The following is a 16,648-nucleotide window of genomic DNA, read 5'->3' on the forward strand; positions in this document are numbered from 1 at the left end:
TATTATGATTTGAGTTGTGTCATAATTACATTTGTGATAGCGCTTTAGATAAAACGTGTTATTGTTTGGAATTCTATCACACCACCAAGCTAAGCTTGGTCTAGTGGAAAGTGTCTATCACACAACTAGAGCAAAAAAAACTTGAAGATTGGAGTTTGATCAGAATCCTTCTTCTTCTTCTAAAAAAATAAGAGAGAGATTTGCTACAAGGCATAAGGCATCAGCCCATAAACACAAATAATAGCGTGACACAAACCAAAATACAAAGATAAAAAAAAAACTAGGGACATTCACATCAAAGCACCAAGTGGTCAGACTGGTCACCATTAAATTTTGATCAAATAACAAACAAGCTATAAGTAATAGCTAGATAGTACGAGTAGCTACATTCAGAAATTCCCGGCTATCACATACAGCCGTACCAAAACTAATACAGACATGCCTGAAAATATGGAGCGTTGTTTCTAACTTTCTACAGCCAGCAAAAGAAGACATGAATCTAGAGCCACACTGTATAGAGATATAAGAATACGACATGTTTATGAATAGTAAGGAGGGCAAACTAGCACATAGCCAACTGAACCCGGCCCGGACGGATAAGAACATCTTCCATTATTATTATATTTTGATGATAAAATGAGAAGATGTATTATAATAGTTCTGTTTCCAGCGGTCCAATACAATAAAATTATCAAATGAAACATGTTTCTTCATATGCAATTAGTTATGACTTAGTGTGGCCACCAGTGGTCTCCAACAAGCTGTTAAAATTCAATGGGAAGCTCAAGAACGCTCTCTGCTATTCTCCGATCCTCATAAATCTTTGCTACAAGACTTTCCAAAGAAGGAAAGTTGGCCTGTAAAATTCAAAGTCGAAAACGCCTTAATCGGTATTCATAGCAGAGTGGAAAGTGAATAAAGTTTACACAAAACACGGTACCTCAGGTCGTATATATAACCAACAACAACAAGGCGTAATTCTTCTCCATAAAAGTCATCCTCAAACTCATGCAGAAGCCAAGGTTCCTTCAAAAACCAAAAGGATGTTAAAGATAAATCATACTTCGTATATAGTAGAAGGAAAAAAAAAAAGCAAGAATGGGTAGACCTCCATAAGATTCATGTTCCACTCACTATTGTCTTCTCTGGATTGTTGAAGTAAGGATTCCAGCCAATGCTCATAACCATCTTGTAAATTCCTCGTTTGGAAACTCCCGCCCAACCTAAGTATACACCAGATGGATATTCAGAGAGAACATTTGAGTAGGTCTGTGTGGACAAATTAGCTACAAAATATTGATGAAATGATCAGAATGCAAATTCTGAAATTGTCAAGAAATTATGAGCACAAATATAACATGCCAAAATACCAATAATCTTAGTAATACTCAGGTTTAATTATTACATCGTATTAGTTACAAATAGAAATGTAAGAATGTATGTCATTCTTTGAGTCAAATTCAAAATTTCATATAGTTGTACAGTATAACAAAACAGTTAATCAGGGCTAGTGGGCTGCTGATACAAAGTAACTAGCCCAAATACGATGAGTGATGTAAAATCTTAAATATGGTTCACCGATCCACAAACCAAATAATCTGGATTCAGAATTTGATCCATCCATTCAAATGTTCAGTAGCCTCCTATTATATTATCAGGTTCAAATTCACACAAATCATCCAAATCTCTACTTCAAAATTAAAAATTGTGGATATATATCAAACATATTACACAAGACTGGAGTAAATGTCCGATACATTGTAATGGAACTATATATATATAATAATATATAAAGTATTAAAACGCACCTGTGGGGATGCCAAGTACCTTTGACCCACGACCAAATCCCTTAATGACAGGACACCAATGTGCCAAGGTTCTATAGGAAGGGTTCCGTCAATCCCTGTACAGGTTCAGGGAAATATTCAGTATCATAAACTCTAAAACAGCATCCCATCTCTGACAGCTTTTAATTCAAGGCAATTTACAATCTTGAAATGGAGGTAAGCTCCACTGCTCCGGACGTAAATCAAATAGAGAATTAATGACTTCGTCTGCCATTGTGTAGAGATGTGATTGTTTTGGCTGTGACGGTACAGCAATCACTTCCATTCCAGCAGCCTTGCCTCCAGTAACACCAGGTCTAAAATAGGCAGAAAAATTGAAGTGTCAAGTATGACAAATACAGCACATAACACAAAGCCAACTAAGAAAAATAAACTCAAAAAAGAAAAGGGGGAATTGAGTTAAAAATCAATATGTTGAAAAAAAGCGTTCTTAAAGTTTGTTCACGAAGGTTAAAATTTGGTTTCACACACCTTGAGTCATCCAAAATAAGAAGTAAATACATAAAAAGGGTGCAAAATCATAAATCTTTTTGTTGAACCAAGTTGGGTTCAGTAACACTAACAACTAAGGAATGCCACAGACTTAGCTCAGTTTAAACATGTACAGAAAGGAAGGTGGGTGGGGGTGCGAGTGAGTATGTGAGTGTGTGTGTGTGTGTGTATACTAGTAAGTAGTAACAAGGTTAAAGAGTGATCCGTGAAAGTGGGTAGTCACAAGGAGTAGTGTAGCATATCAAGATAAGGGTTGAATTATCTATGTACTAACTACGGAGTAGTAAAATATGTTGAGGATCACCATACAAAGGATTAATGTACAAGCATTTAAAAGTTGCTCATGCTTTTTGAGAACTGGACATCCACTTATACTTGTGAAACTATATTGTAACAAGGTTAAAGAGTGGTCCATGTGAGTGGGTAGTCATCAAATTAAAGATATGAGTACTATAGCAGATCAAGATAAGGGTTGAATTATGTATGTAGTCATGTACTAACTACGAAGTAGTAAAATACAAAGCATTAATGTTCAGCCATTTATAACATGTTTTTTGAGGACTCAGCATCCATTTATATTCGTTAAACTATATTGTAAAATAACTTGAAAAGTATGCAATAGATGGCAACTTTTAAGCATCCTAAAGACCTAGACACAGAGTCAACAATATATAATATGAATCAGTTGATCTTGTTTACACCCCGAGATGTTTACTGATATATAAGATCAATCTTTTTATTTCTCTCATCCAAAAGTAATGTCGCGTTTTTGCAGAACTATTTGCTACATGCACATTAAGTGATGCTTGTAAAACTTTTGGTTAAAAAAAGGGGTGCACCTTCGGTCTAGGGACACCTCATTAAAATAACCTCGTCCACCTCAGAGCCTAGGCACACCTTTTTATACACTACTGACAACCAATACTAGATATCTTTGGGAGGACACTTACATGGAATCTTCAATGACGAGGCAACTGAAAGGTTGGACATTGAGCCTTTTGGCTGCTTCGAGGAACCTTGCCACATAAAAGAATTAAGCACATTAGAAAAATTACTTAATTAGATCAAACATAGGTTATTGTCCTATTCCTCTTCTTTTACCAACACCACAACAGCCCTCACATAAATGCAAAATGATTACACCCTACACCCTTCATTGATTGATGCACAGGGAGAAAGATATAACAACAAACTTTGCAAACAAAATTGTACTTATTACTCACAAATTAGGAGATGGCTTTCCAGCTTTTACTTCATCTCCACCAATTACAACAGAAAATGATTCTTTCCAACCTACAAAATGAAAATGAGTAAGCATGATGATGGATGCAGAAGCCATCAGTAAAATGAATAAGGCTTCAAGTTTTATGTACCGTGGGGATAGGACAATTTCTTCTCTATGGAAGTTCTAGGAGAGTTTGAGGCCAAGGCAATCGGTATTCCATGCCCATGCAAATGATTAATCAGCCTGTTAGCGCCTGGAAGAGGTTTGATGTTGCTCAAGCTACAGTCAAAATTGGAAGAACAATCAAGCAGAAATTAATACTGGAGAGGGATATCAAATTTACGGATTGCAGTATTTCAGATGAATATGCTTATCCTACTCAAAAAACAAACAGTCATGCTTTGTCAAAAATATTCAAGCAAAAATACAGACACTCTGCTCCGCAACGAAAGGCTAAATGAGTATTAAGTATATACAACCATACAGCAATGGCATAATCAATTGCCAGATTTCCAAAGAAGATGATGGCTGAAAAAGTTTCAGCTTTCAATTGAACAAATTTTGCTACACATAGCCTTGTCCTTAATCATAGTTTCCTAATAACCCAAATCATCACCACGATGGTTTACAATAAGAAAATAACACTCGGATAGAAGAGGGACAATCATTTGATAGAACATAGAAGTAAGGTAGAAGATAAATTCTGTATTTAAGTATGAAAAATGTCAAAGTAAGCCAAGTCAACAATTGTCTAAATAGATTTAGAAATTGATGTGAGATCAGTAATCATTATGTGAGGGAGAAATCACAAAATTTTAAACTCAATAGCTCAGGAATAAATTCCATAAAGCCAAAAAATAAGTAAAAATATCCAAGAAGCCAATAAAAAAAGTAAAATAGATATTTGCTATGAAATAGAGAAAAGAGAAAAATACATTTGCTTCACATGCTTGGAAAGTAATATTACTGTTGACGTTCCATAATTGGCCAAAAAAAAAGTCCACGCTTTAGAACTTTAGATACAAGCAGCACTTGATATTTGCTATTCTACAGCACACAAAAAAAGAAAACACAAGTATGACAACATCAAAGTTTTGACTATTGATCCTACTAATTTATTGCAAGAGGACTAGATAAGAGTTTCATTACTGGTCAGAGAGCATTGGGGTAATTCTTTTTCAAATTCCTCTCTCTTGCAAGGTAGGTTATAAGCTTCGACAACAGCAGCAGAAGCTTCCAAAGGGGTCTTTCCAGCTATCCTAAGCACCTCTCTCCCATCCCACTCCTTTCCATACTTGATCAAGAAACTCTTCAATACATCAATTACTACTCCATCTGTAATAAATTTGAGACTAAATCATCATAAAGCACCTAGAAGTTTCAAAAGGCGTGAGGCATGATGCACACTAATAAATTATTGGTCCTAGAGTCCAGCAATAGGGTGAGAGTTAACTGAAACCACCTTGGCAAAGCAAGGCACTATGTTTCTCATTCAGAATCACATCCTACAAGAGTAAGAACTAAAATCAAGAAACTCAGTGATGCTATATCAAGCATCATCAGATTTCTAATTTGACAATCTATAGAACAAATTAGAAACAGTAATTTAAACAGGTCTGCCTCTTATCCTCAAGCACCTCTAGGCTGCTCTTGGCAAGTTGGCAAACTTGAGGTGAGCATCCCTTAAGCCTTGTTGTGCTTGCCTTTCTAACATGGTGGCATGAGCCAATATTGTTGACAAGCATAAATATTTCAATTTATGTATCTTCAAAAACTATTCAAATCACATCCTTAATAATATTTTCTTTTCTTATTCACTTTTAGTAGATCAAATCACATTTTAACAATTCAAGTGCCTGATACCGTAGACCTGTCCATTGTCCATTTCAGATGAATAGAATGACAATGATTCAACCACTGAGGAAATTGCATATGGTTTAAATTCATTGGTCGCAAATGACTATACTTTTTCTCATATTATTGGTGAGAATTTATGGTAAAAAATTGTGAAGTTTGATCTTGATATGCAATTTTGGCAGGAAGTAGCAAACAATGATTGCCTATGGGAGTGAGAATTTTTTTATTAAAAAAAAAAAAAAAAAAAACTCTCTTCATTGCAATACATTCAACATTTCAACCACCTAACCCACCCCTAAGTGGTACGAACAAGAAAATATAAAAAAAAGGGGGGGAGAGCAAAAACAAAAAGTCTCTAATAATGATCCTCAATATCTACTGCAAATCTTCAACAAAACAAGTACAAATGTAAATTGAAATAAACATCATTACTAAACGATCACAAAAAAGGAAGGGCTTAAACTGATTTTTCTAGAACCAATGATACCGCATTGACCATCTCTTATCCCAAGTATGATATTTTAGTGACAGACAACCGAAAGCTAAAATCCCATATTTCCAACAACAACTATAATTAGTGGGAGTCCACAATTAAACAATTCAAATCTAAAGGCAATGCAAAGTATCTCCAAATGAGCTCTCTAATCTTTCTTTTCCATTCTCTCTCCTCTGGATACTCTATCGGAATAAAATTAAATAAACTAATAACCCAAAACATTTGAAGAGACTAAACACATGTAAGATAAAGAAGCTTTGTTAAAAGTCTTGCAATTTGCAAATTGTTAGGATTCTTAGGGAAAAGTATACCATTAATCTCTCTATACGAAGCCTGTAGGAGAGGGAAGGAGGGTGGGGGGAACTCTACAAGCCCCATGAAGATGCAGCTCAAAATTCCCATTGTATCTTCTTTTTTTTAGATTTTTTCCAGTGTACATTTTAAGTCCACAATCTTCTAAACACTAGCAGCAACAAGCAAGCAGCTATGAAAGGATTTCCTTCACCAGTTCACCACCCATATACCCAGTATTGTAAGAATAATTACCCCCCAATCCCCCATAATTACACAGCCACACAAGCAAATTCACAAAAGATCACATAATATTCCATTGTTTTATGGCAGAGAGCGTACAAGGTTCAGCCACCAAGCTTCAAAAGCACAACATAAATTATACCCCGAATATACAGAGTATTTGAGTAATACTACCTCCGTTTTTTTTAGTTGACACGTATTCCTTTTTGGGAAGTTTATTTTTAGTTGACACGTTTCTATTTTGGGGAAGCTTTGTAATGATAAATAACAAGTTTACCCTTACTTCTCCTTTCTTTCCTCCCCCACAATAGACCAGTCTCTCTCCTCCATAACCCACTCACTCTCTCAGCTCTCTCCTCCATAACTCACTCACTCTCTCTCCTCTCTCCTCTGTATCAGCCATCACCATGGCTAAACATCTCAATCTCTCTGACTCTCTCTCCTCTCCTGCTCTCTGACCCTTGAAGACTCGCTCAACCACCCTCATTAAAATCATCGTCCTAAGAGGAACAACCACCGTCGCATGAAATTTCGGTCTATCTTCACCTTCAAGTCGCAAAACCAACTATACATTTCGATTTCTAGCACTAGCGTTCGATCCGGTCGTGGCATAGTGGGAGCGGGTGTACTTTGAGGAGTAACACCACGAAATTGCCTGAGCACAACTCATGTGCGACGGTGGTGGTCGGGGAGGGTTCAATTTTCTCTTTCTTCTCCTCTCTCTATGATGTTATGGGATTGATTTAATTTCTTCAAGAAAAAAAAATTAACTTGTAATTTTAGATCTGAGTCAAGTTGGTTTTCATGGATTTGTTGTTAAATTTGAATTTTACATTAATTTGATGGTAGAGCATTGGTAGTAATTAATCCATTCTGCTAGTGTTGCAAGTGATGGTGGTAGTTTGATTATTACTCTGTAGCGGTGTAAAAGGCAGTGATAGTTTTAGGGTGGTGGAGCAAGCTGTCTTATTTGTCACAAATCTCACAATTGTCAGTTTGGGAGGAAGATTGGTCTTTATGGTATTGTTGTCTTTTATTATCTTTCATTCACTTTCTTAATATGTGTGTCAAAATGAAACGTTTCAACTATTAAAGAACGGAGGAAGTATGAGATTGAAAATTTTCCTTCAAGATTTGACATTTTTGCAGTGTGGGGGATGTCATTCAAAGAGTTTTAGTCAGTTTTATTCCAATTCCCATGCCTACCCCACACTATTTGATGCATGAGCAAAATAGCATATATTCTACTAATCTCCACTCATAAAATGTCCATACTACATACGAGTTTAGAAAAGAAAACAAACCACCAATTGATAAATAAAAAATACAAAACATTTAATAAAGCATACCTGTATTAAGAAGTGTGCCATCCAAATCAAGGATCACAGAAGAAACTAATTTCTTAGCTGGATTAGCTGTTGTCATCTTGCCGATCACAAGAAGCTCTCACACCTTTGTACTCTATATCTGTAAGGAATAACATAGACATCCACTTACTCAAGTATTACAAGAATTGATCAGCATCTACAAATTGCAATCACATTGCCACCAAGTATGTATGCACAATGGGACATTGTATCAATTTCATCATCTTGCAAAAATAGCTGTTAAAAGTCTTAAAAGCCAAGTTGCAATCCAAAAAATAAAAAAGAGAACGAAATGAACAACGAAACTTCAAATCAATAATATTCCAACAAAGCCTACGATTGAATCCATAATAGTTGCTAACTATTGGCATAAATGAGAAATAAGTACTGAGTAAAAAGACAACTCTCCTAACTCTACCACAAAACAATGGTTTCAGGGTACATGATTCCGGCCTCAAATTTTCAAGAATAAGGCTTTGAAGGTATTGTTGTTGTACCACAAAACATGCAAGGATTCAGGATTTCAAAACTAGAGGTACAAACTGTAAACTGATTCAAGACTTTCAACTAGTATAATTATATACAAGACACAAAAATCGTTGTATAATTAATATCATGAATTGATTAGATATTATCCATCTTCAAATTACAGTGAAATTCTGAAACTACAAATGTAACATTCGTTATTTAGAATAAAATTTACAGTATATACAATCAGCTCAAAAACAGTTCCAACAATAAGAATAGACAATTTAACAATATCATAATACCTCACCATTCTACAACAGCTCAACTCAGCCAATCAATTGCCTTAACTGAACATCAACAAAAATCATCAAATCAATCGCAATGAAAGATGTGGCATTTGACAGCATCTAAATTTAACTTTCGAATTGAAATCTAATACCCAAGTGACAGAATATTAAACCGATTAATCAAACAATAACGAACAAATTTGATGATTAAACTAAACCCTAAATTATCTTTCTCATCAAGTATCAACAAGAAAATAAAATTAATCCTAAGTAAATTAATTACGCACAAAATAGCAACAAATGAGCTGACAAAATTTGCAAAATTTCCAACCAAAAAATGAAAATTCACCAGAATTGCTGGAACGGCAGTGGTCTGGTACTGAGGCTGGCGGATGATATAGCTTGATGGTGTGGACAATGGCATGATCAATTGGCATTTGGCAATAAGAATAGTCTGTTTCGTAATAATAATCGCAACACCTTAATATTTCAAGATAATTATGAGGTGGAATCAAATTTTGTAAATGAGTGAACTCATTAAACTACTCGTACCTTTTTTTTTAGGAAATTAAACTACTAGTACTTAGTTAAAGCTTCTTCATCCAAATTTTAAATAAATAAATGAGTCAAATATGAATAAATTTTAAAACTTGTGTAATAAATGAGCCTGAATGCGAACATAGATATACGAAGTATTAGTTTAAATAAGTTCATAAACGATGGAGATTTTTCATACAATGCAGAAGAAAAGTAAGAGTCGGGAAGGTACGATTGCAATGAAATTGGATATGAGCAAAGCCTATGACAGGGTGGAGTATTACTTTCTTGAGAGACTTTTTGATCAAAATGGGGTTTGCAGAGTGCTGGGTTCGGATTGTTATGAACTGTGTCGCTACAGTCTCATACTCATTCATCATTAACTGAGTTGTGTGTGGTTCAGTAATTCCTTCCCGATGCCTTAGACAAGGTGACCCTCTCTCACCGTATCTTTTTCTCATTATTATTGATGCATTCTCGGCACTTATCAAGAAGGCTTCGGATCACAGACTTATTCATGGGGCGGGTGCCCAGTAGGAATGGGCCAAAAATTTCACATCTTTTCTTTGTAGATGACGGTTTACTCTTTGCTAGAGCCAACCATGAGGAATGCTCTAAGATAGTTGATATTCTATGAAGCGACTTCCAGGCATAAAATTAACTATGAAAAATCGGAGGTCTCTTTTAGCAAGGGGTTTGTATGTCAAGGCAGGAAGAGTTGATTCAAGTTCTAAAAATGCGGAAGGTTGATTCTCATGGAAAATACCTTGGTATCCCTACAATCGTAGGAAGGTCAAAGAAGATGGTCTTTGCGGCTTTGAAAGATAGAACATGAAAGAAATTACAAGGATGGAAGGAGAAAATTGCTTTCGAGAGCCGGAAAGGAAATTCTTGTGAAATTTGTTATCCAAGCGATCCCTACGTACCTCATGGGAGTCTACAAGCTACCTTGTAGTGTGATAGATGAGATTAGATCAATGACGGCAAGATTTTGGAGGGGTCATTCGAGCTTTAACCGAAAAGTTCACTGGCTTAGTTGGGAGTTGATGTGCAAGCCAAAATGTTTGAGGGTTTTGGGTTTCCGGGACATGGTGGTCTTTAATGATGCTCTTCTTGGTAAACAAGCATGAAGATTGATTTCGGCTCCGGATACTCGATATGTATAGTAAAGTTATGCGAGGAAAATACTACCTGAAAAGTGACTTCTTGAGTGCATCTCTAGGGCTCAATGGGAGCTATTCTTGGCGTAGTATATGGAGTGCTAAATCCTTGGTTAAAGAGGGTTTAATTTGGCGTGTTGGACATGGTTCAAAATTTGATGTATTTTCGGACCCATGGCTTGCTGATGAGAATGGAAGATTTATGCAAACAGAGAGGGTTGAGGGCATTAATTGTAACACCCCCGATTTACTAGCTAATAATAAATAAAGGAAAATAAACAACCTTTGAATAAAACTGCAGAAGCATACACCTAAATCGGAGGTATTACCGCCACACTTGACAAGTCGGCTTACAAAATCCCAATAATTACAACCCAATAAATTAGGTGAGCTATTTATACAAATTTAAAAACTCGTTACAACATACTAATCGAAACAGTTGAGCTCCTTTAGCTACGATCACTTGATCAACCTGCTTAAACAATCTTGACTGCTCACCATTAAGGACAAATTCCAAAATAGATCGTCGCAGGGCTACCATAGGAAAAAAACATGGCCGCAAACACAAGTAGCACAACAAAAACAACACATACGTCAGCAAAAAGCCGAGTAATTACCACATATCAAATACAGAGAATAATTAACATTACCATCTCAATTAAACAATGTAGTTCAAACTACATTACACATTGTATTCTGGAAATAACCTTTGTCAAACTCAATCTCGAATAATAATACGATCCTTTGCTCAACTAACTTATCAATCCCATAAGTGTGCCACACTCTTTGTATTATACCTAGCCTTGGACATGAGTAATTCGAATAAATAAACCAACAAGTATAAAAACTTAAATACTCTCAATAACCAGAAAAACACCTTGAACCAGACCACATATGAGTCAAATCCCACTATAGGGGACCATAGTAAAATATAAATAAAGATTGTATCTCATTCTTAGCTCATGATTATCATCTCCTTACCAACATGCCAAGGACTAAGGTATATAACGCTGAGCCTCAAACCAAGAACAAAATAATTATTCTCAACCCTTTTGATCTTATACTTGATCAAATAATCATTTAGAGACTCATAATCAATATCTCAATAATGGCACGGGTTCCCAAATAACATAATCATTCGAACTCGATTCAATCACAGTATATCTCAACTCTTATATAAGGAAATAAAATTAATACCCAAATATAATTAACTCACAACCCAAAAACAATACTAGTAACCCTAAAACCTCAATAAAACAATACTCCCTAAAGCAACAACATTAAAAACCCTAGCATAAGAACACAATCAACAATACAACAATTAAATTATATATCACGACATATAAACGAATATATATACGAAACTTGATCATATAAAACAAATTGTGAAACTTATGCATAATAATACGAATTATAACATAGTAATTTCCAAGAAAAAATAAACTTGTGTGATTACCTTGTAACATAATTACCGAAGAATCAAGTGATGATCTGAGAATATTTACTCCAATTTTACAATACTCACGAACAAAATAATAAAGTATTGTTGACTTTGCTTGAATTGCAAAATTCATGTTGGAAAAAGCTAAGGTGAGAAATAATTGATGAAGAAATTAGTCATCCCTTATTTTGGTTTATACGCAAAAGCAAAACTAAGTGTTGACCCTTTGGTTTTGATGGACAAATTGATAAACTTGACTAATGAGTGTTTTGAGTCTTTGGTGAATAAAGGGTTCAAGCAAAGTTCGTTCCGGAGTAGGAACTTGGATGCAGTGTAGCATTCTCTAAAAAGCCTCATGCAAATCTCACGTTCTAGTTTTAATTGTGAGCACTCAATAATATAAAGGTGGGAAGGAACTCAATGACTTATGATTACTGGAATAAAAATTAGTTTTAAAAGATAATTTTTATTTAAGGAAAAAGATAATTTATAAATGTTTTATCTAGTCTTCTATTTTCTGAATAAAGATAATTAATCTTAGATAATTATCTTAGTTGTTTTAAATAAATAATTAATTTATAAATTATCTTTTCAAATAAAATTCTTTTAAAATAAAATCTTTTTAAACAAACTTTTGACAAAGTCAACAAGCAGTTTTATTGTTGCATGAATCTCTGATTATACGGTTTTGTCAAAGCAAATATTTAGCAAGTTGTTGAGATAGTGGATTAGTGAGCAAGGCAAGGAAACCTCCTTCATGATCAACATCTGTCACGTTTACTCCACAAGTTGTTAGTGGGGTGGTGACATGTGTATGTGATTATAGTGGGAGGTTAATGACTAAGTCTTCTTTATAAATACTCATGCAAACTATCTCAGCAACTTACAACTCTTGAGCATAAAAATTCCAGTAGTAATCCTGTAACATAAAAGAGTTCTTGTCCTTCATATATTCTTGAGTGCAATAGGTATTTGTAATTACAGATTGTATTCAAGTACTTTGGGTTTGGGATTGTGAGTTTGTAAAGTGAGGTTAAGGAAGCTTCGTTGCTGAAGTCTTCTGAGAGAGTTGGGAACAAGTTCCTAATTTGTGGAACTTGTTAACGGGTTTGAATTTTCACTTGTAAAGAGTTTGATTACATAGTGGAAATTTGGAAAAGCCTATATCTTCTCTTGTCTTTGTTTTATTTAGCTAAATTCCGCAAAAGTTTTAGACTTCACCTCAAATACAATTCACCCCCCCTCTTGTATTAGCCAGTTAGACTTTCACTAAGAGAGAAGCAAATTTGATTTTATACGGCTGCAATTTATGTATCAAAAACTTAATAGGGTTAAAATAGTTTATATACGCTTAACATTGTAGAGTCCTATTTAAATTAAAATAGGGTTTTAAAACTTTTCGAACTATAGAATAAAAAAAATTAAGATTAGAAAAGCTATTTAATCATTAAAATTAACTATTTTTTAAAAATATATTATATAAAATCATAAAATATTTGGGTATTACATTAATCTTGTACGGGACCTGATTGAGGAAGACACCAAGGAGCTAGTGGAATTATAACTTCATTGTTGCACACTTTAATGAGCGTGATACTTCTTGCATTATGGCGATTCCACTCAGTATTCGAGCTCCAGAGGACTGCTTGACTTGGGCATTTACCAAAGATGGCATATATTCTGTAAAGACAGCCTACATGTAAAGAAAATCTTGTAATCTTGACTTGTTTCATAAGGTGTGGGTTGATATTTGTAGCATGGATACAATTCCGAAGGCAAAGCACTTCCTTTGGAGACTATGCACGGGATCCCTGCCTACTCGAGAGCTGCTCTTCCGAAGACACATGCTTGAGACTGACTGCTGCCCCTGGTGTACTTCAGAAACCGAAACAACTACTCATGCTTTCTTCACCTGCCAGCTGTTGTAGACTTGTGGAGGGAGTGTGAGTGTGAGGAGCTAAGGTGTGATACTGACCATGGTGATTTCAAAAAAATTCTGGCAGGATGGAAGATGGAAGGTTCAAATTGGTGCTGCTCTTTGGAGCCGCCGTAATGAAAAAATCTTCAACAACAAGGAGGTGCCACACTTGGTCATTAGAGCTAGAGTTTTGAATCTTGTGGAAGATTGTGGTAAATATGCTTCAAGAATTTACAGCTCGGTCTGCAACAATAAGAACAGAAGCCCGAATGATCTGGGGCCCACCCCCTGCTGATTTCGTTAAGGTTAACTGTGATGCAAGCCTTAAGGATAAGGGATGGGTTGGTCTTGGGGTTATGGTGCGCGATGCAAGTGGTGAGGTACTATTGGCAGGCTCTAGGCGCACTACGGGCTGTTGGTCGCCAGAAATTGCTTAATGTAAGGCACTGTTGCTGGGAGTGAAGCTAGCTCGCAATAATGGTTTCAAGAGAGTGATTTTTGAAGCTGATAGCCAGGTTGTTATTGATTAAAAAAAAAAAATTTAGAGTATATAGGAAAATATCTTTTCTTGAGATATACGTATGATAAGAAATACAAATTATTCGTTTTAATTAAATTAAAATTTGTGATACTTACTGATTAGGGGATTTTTATCCACCAATCACCGTCTGACAAGTGGACCAACCAGGTTCCGCCACGTGTCTTTCACGTAGGCCAATAGGAGCCTGCCACGTGTCAATTACAGATTCGTCCTCTGCGGACCAATTGAGACACGCCACGTGTCCACCCATGCCAAATGGGAAAACCGGCCACCAAGGCCCAATCCTGTTTAGAGGCCCGGTCAGCCCTAGGTTTACCCTAACCCTAGAGAGTGGCACGCTTCTCAAGACTATAAATACTCCTCTTAATCCTCATTAAGAGAGAGAGAACTCTAATAACACACGGATTATACATTAAACACTCTCACCGAGAGAGACTAAACCACTTTAATTTCCGTATTAATTACTCCTTAATCAGGTACTAACTTGACCGTTGGAGGCGGAGCTCTCAGGAGTCTCCGTTATTTTGCAGGTACAGGCGGCCGGTTCCAGTCTCGGTGTTGTAACTCTCCCGCAGGACATCAGAAAACCCCGAAACATTTGGCGCCGTCTGTGGGGAGAGTACTTCTGAGATGGCATCCAAGTCTGTACCGACTCCTGAAGAGAGGCGTCCCCTAAACGACCCTCAAGTTCAGTCGGACCATGACACCGAAAGTGAATTTGAAGTGGAAACTCATACAGCTCCAGACGGGACCCTAAGGGCCCGACGTACCCGTCATACCGAAAGGAGGGAACGGGAGCATCTTCAAACAGGAAGCGAGCCAGCAGGCGCACCGCCTGCTCGGCAACAGCCGACTGATGGGTCTGCTCCCATCACAAGGAACGAACTCATGACCTTCATGAGGGACTTCAAGGGAGAGATTCAAGAGTTGATCAACAAAAAGCCGCCTGCTTCAGTCAAAGAGCAGTCGGCCAAAAAACCTTCCACTTCACTGAAGAGGAAGCCAGTTCAAGGGCGAGAGGCGACTCCTCATCCTAAATCCAAGAAGCGGGAGCCACCTGCTCTTGATTTCACAAAATTCCGTTATCCTACGGGAAATAGGAAACCTGTTCGTCACATTCAGGCGGACGGGTCGAAGAAAACATACACAGACGCTCGTCTGCTGTTAGAACAGAAGAAGAGTGACCGACTGTCAGAGTCGGCCTCTACTTCAAATTTTCAAGAAAGTTTACAAAATACCTCGATGAGGCATACCCAGTCGTATCATGAGAGTCAGTCAGGCGGCACCTCCCGTCAGTCAGGCTTTCATAGCGACCAGGCGGTACCAAACCTACCGTTTGTACCGCAACAACAGTATTTTATGCAGCCACCTTCATTTGGCGGACCTGCAGCAAAAAACGTCCAACCTATGGACTGGCAGCTACGGTTGCTTAGACTTGGTGAACAGCCGTCGGCCTTCTCCAAGGAAATTACTGAAGCCGCTCAGCCGGCCAAAGTAAAAAATGTACTAGTAGGCGCCTATGACGGCACTACTAACCCAGAAGACCATCTGATGGCATTCACCAACCTGATGTACCTTCAAGGGTTGGATGATCCCACTTGGTGCAAGTGTTTCCCATCGACTCTCAAGGGAATCGCACAGCAATGGTTCGGCAACCTGCCGACTGGTTGTGTAAACAGCTTCAGGACGCTTGCTTACTTGTTTGCCTCCAACTTCGCCATGAACATCCCTGCGAAGAAAACGACCCTTGATTTGGGAACAATTCAGCAGGGCGAGAAGGAGGGGCTTCGTTCTTACATCAGGCGGTTCAACCTGATGAGAATACAGATTCAAGGGTTACCGGATGAGGTAGCTTATACTGACTTTTTTAGAGGTCTCAAAGACGGGTCTACCTTCAAATTTGATTTAGTTCGAAAAAGGGTGGCGACTCTTCAAGAGGCCTTGATTGAAGCAGAAGCATATATACAGGCGACTGATCTGTGTACGATAAAACAGTCGGACGGGAAAAGGTTCGACAAAAGAGAAGGACGACAGAAACAGTCGTCTAACAAAGATGAGAAAAGAAAAGAGGTCTGGGCGGCTGATTCCTCTAAACAGCCGGCCCAGAAAAAGAAAAAAGAATTCAAACCATACTCCCCAAAGTATGTGTTTAACAAGGATAACCAGTTTATCCTAAAAGAAATAAAGGGACGGTTCTCAATTGAGAAGCCGGTCCCCATGAAGGGTTCTGCAAACAACCGGAACCAAGACAAAATCTGTGCTTATCATGATGACGTTGGTCATCACACCAATGACTGCATCAGTCTCATGCGGTACCTAGACCGCTTGGCTGAGCAAGGTGATCTTGACACTTATGTCAGGAAATCTACGGGGAACACTTCCTCCAAAAAGCAGTCGGCCAAAAAGAATCAACAGGCCGACAGTTCCGATACTGATGAAGCAGTCGTCTACACCATTGCAGGCGGCTTCTCAGGAGGC

The 16,648-nt window shown here is 37.2% G+C and overlaps 1 pseudogene; it reads right to left on the minus strand.

Annotated features, from left to right (window-relative positions):
* Window positions 1–289: 289 nt before the first annotated feature.
* Window positions 290–9,125, minus strand: LOC110706803 (annotated as a pseudogene).
* Between the last annotated feature and the right edge of the window lie 7,523 nt (window positions 9,126–16,648).

This window comes from Chenopodium quinoa, unplaced genomic scaffold (assembly GCF_001683475.1).
Source record: "Chenopodium quinoa cultivar QQ74 unplaced genomic scaffold, ASM168347v1, whole genome shotgun sequence".
NCBI classification, from domain to species: Eukaryota; Viridiplantae; Streptophyta; class Magnoliopsida; order Caryophyllales; family Amaranthaceae; genus Chenopodium; species Chenopodium quinoa.